Raw genomic sequence first — 3,918 nt, 5'->3', positions numbered from 1 at the left:
TATATTAGTAGTAGAGACGACTCCTTCCGAAGTCCACTTTTGAAGCAAACTAAATCAGCGAAAAAATTTTGGGCGTGAAGTGAAATTACCTTGGATCCGTTGGGCACGAGTTCCTGTAATACCTTGAGGCGTGCATTGATACGCTCTCTGCGGTTCTGCCAATATTAGAAGAAATTTTACTTCAGTTTCCCACACTTCAACGGCAAACTGTAGTTCTAAGTAAGTTAGCACAGGGAAAAAAAGCCTGAAGATCAGAACTCCATCAGCGAGCTCCCCTCTCTTGAGCCATACATAGAATCGCGCCAAGCGCTTCTGCAGTAATGTCTTTTATGTTTTTTGTATACATGATATGGAAGCCACCTAGCCTCTTGGCGCGCTGACTATACAAGTGGTTGCATACTACATAGACCGTCCTTTTAACGATGCATGACAATGATGAATACCCTAAGCTGAAAATTCTCACCCTTGCCGCAAGCGTCTGGGGGTCGCTCGCTGTTCCTTGTTTAGCCCGGGGTTTCAAATTGGTGTTCAAAGCCGGACCCCGTGCATGGCGTGACGACGATTTGCCGCTTCCAGAGGACCCAGTTACGGACTTTGTGGCCGATACACCGCTGCCGAAGCCGGCCGTCGACTTATTCTTGAGATTCTGAACAATATTCTCGCTAACATGTCCCTGGTTACAGATGGGAATACCAACTTGTTAGCCAGAGAAATTTACAACTCCACAGCGTCAGAACAAACAATCTGCCAGGAAGTTACTTACGAGGTGAGCACGCTTCAAGTTGGACGTGGTAGACTGCGCTGGTTTTACTTCGAGAGGACGTTTCCTTGATTCGGCTGCACCGTCTGCTGTTTTGTGTGCATACATAGAACCACGAGAAGCGTTCTCCGATGGCCATTCACTTCTTGACGCCCCCACCATGTTGCTATGAACACCATCCCCCGCGTGTATGATATCCTCAACGTCGGAACTTACATTCCAGTGAACGGCTGGACAGTGTTTGGGGAATACTGCTCGCCCTCGGAGAAGATGCTTACCGGTGAAACCTAGACCATTGCTCATACTCTCCAACGATGGTCCAGAAAGATTGGTGACTACACTGTTGTCTTGGACCTGGGAATCCACTGCAATGTGTGGCCATATAGGAGCACGAATGGTTTCGACATGCACGCCATCTGTGTAGTGGTTAGTAGAAAAAAGTTGTAACGGGTAATTTATACAGTCCTCCATAGGAATCGATTGCTGCGTCATAGAGCCTGCCTCACCGGCAGAAAGAGCTGGAGGCTTAGATCTCCAACTTCTGGGGGGTGTTGTAAACCCTGCGTGAAAGTTTGGAAGAGGCCCAGTGTCCTCTCCGATCCGTTTCAAGCTACTTTGAAGCTTCTGTAAACCATCGGGTGACGGGCCCTCGAAGTTCGGCACACTTTGGTTTCGTGCAGCAAAGGATTTGTCTAGAGGTTTATTGCAGGTATTCGGGTTAGTAGCATCTTGGATGTGTTGGAGGTTAAGAATATGGTCTACAGGTGAAACTCCTGCTAGTGCTGGTGGTGAAGAATGAAGGGACATGGCGCTCGTCGCCTTCGGTGGTGAAGAAAGAGCCTCTTGCCAGGATCTGCGCTTAACAGGGGGTTGGCCAGGCAATTGATGCGAGAATGATAAGCTAGACATAATTTCACCAAGCTTCATCGACTCGGGCACCGATACACACAATCCTATCGAAGCAACAGCATCGGCCGCATGAGCAGTAGGGACGATGTTTGGCTGGACAGTGGTTTCGTCGGTCGCTTCGGCTGGTAGGCTGTAATGCCAGCAATCATGTGGCACCAGTACGGTAATGGGGGCTTTAGGAAAGAAAGCCTCCATAGATGAATGATCTAACAAAAGTTGGTTTGAAAAATAACCGAGAGAAGCTGTCATCTCCGGTAGGAGCTCCATAAGCAAGATAGGGCTATCACGTTAAGCAGACTACTGGGCTGCGTTATCAACGCGCTTGAGAGAGAGCAACCTGGGCAGCGACGGTCTGAGGCCTCAGAATTCTTCCAGTGAATTTGCTTTGATGTGGGAACTTGTGTTCATGAATGATCTGATCACGAGACCCAAGATGTACCTGCACAAAAGGTTATCAGCGATAGTTTATAAAGTCAAACTAGCAAGAAATGAAAGGCCACCTACATGATCAGGAATGATTTTCCAAAGTCAGACTATAAACAAACGCATGGGAGTTTGTACTTCGTGCAGAAGAAAGCTACAAAGTACAAACCCAGGTCTTTCAACATTTTTGTTAGATCTGTAGAAGGTTACATGCAGGCACCACATATGGTCCTCAAATTCTAGCTAACAAAAGTGTACCTTGGTATGCTGCAGCTGCGCCAGAGAGGAGCAAAAGAGACTCGAGTCGAAACAAAAACTTGCAGGCCGTGGGATTGAGAGAGGAGAGCGAGGAAACGGTCACTGGCAATAGAGGAAAGGAATTTCGACGGGGGGATCAAAGAAGCAGCCGAGGGAGAGCATTCTGGATGAGCAAAGGACGAGAATTGATGAGGATAGATTGGGCAAATGAAGAAAGTTGAAGAGGAACGACGCTAAGAGGATGGGCAGGAAGGCAAGCGATTCTGTAACAAGAAGGAAAGTTAGCTTCTGTTTGTGTTGAATGGCGCCCACGAACAACAAACCAACCACAATGAAAGAGATGACGACTACTAATTTATAATCAATATTTTTCATTTGAAAAAGCCTTTTCCTTTTTTTTAAAAAGTCCCAATATACAATTCGAATTTTGAATTTTAAATCAATATTGCTGTTGACACTCTCGGCCGATCAAAACCCCACATTAAGACATGAGATTACCATGCAATTATTAAGGTGCAGCTTACTAATGAATGGAGACCATGCAATTATTAAAGTGCAACTTACTAATGGATGGAGACAAAGGGGGAGAGAGAGAGAGAGAAGAGTTGCATCCTCATGGCAAGCATATCTTAATAGAAAGGTTTATTTTTAAGCCCAGTGAGTATAGCCTGAGTCTTGCTTTACCATGTCATCTAAGGTTCTCCATAAGGATATGCATAGAAGCATTTTCGATTGCATCGACCCATTTGGACTCTTAACACCTTAAGGCACCCAAAGGATGCACATTAACTTACTTTAGCTATAGCTTTTTTAAAGTGTATTTTTACCACTTCAATAAACAAGGAGCATTGACCCTTGAACTATATCATATTTATTGCTAAGTAATAAGATTTTGTCTTCACCACTACCATGTAATCAAATTGTGCCATCATAATTATATGGCCAACTTTTAGGGTGGTGCAAGGAACTTGCCTTGGATTCTCTTATGAACAACTATGATATACCTTAACATGGGGTCATCACATTAAAAGAACATGTTTGATGGAGAAGGCAATATGAAACAAGCCTAAAACAATAAGACTATATAGAACACACTTCGAGAAAATGAATGCTTCAATGAACACACTTCAAATATACACTACAAATAAGTGAAAAACAACACTAGCACTAACAACAACCATAAAGTCAATCCTGATTTAATTCCAAGTATTGCAAAGTATGAGCACTAGGCCATTAAGGACGTTTTCAGTGGAAAATACTATCAAAGCAAATAGGCATAAGCAACATTATTACAGCATTATGTGACCTACACAGGTTGAAGGTACATAATTCTCTTTGCATAAACTTCATACTAGTGTGAAACCAGTGGCAAGCCATAGGGTAAATGCTTGAAGCCAATTAGACTTGTGATTTCTATCAAGTAAGTGAACTAAACTTCAACGGCACACACAAATTATTGCACGATTTGATTGCATGAGACTAAGAATTTGGATTGTTGGATCTTCTCTATGTTGCTCCATGAATAAATAATTTGCAAGCTGTCTCTCAGAAACACCACTGCTTTTGGT

Source organism: Dipteris shenzhenensis, chromosome 14 (assembly GCF_047967505.1).
Source record: "Dipteris shenzhenensis isolate YYH24624 ecotype China chromosome 14, Dip_SZ_1.0, whole genome shotgun sequence".
NCBI lineage: Eukaryota > Viridiplantae > Streptophyta > Polypodiopsida > Gleicheniales > Dipteridaceae > Dipteris > Dipteris shenzhenensis.
Note: the sequence above shows the minus strand (reverse complement) of the source record.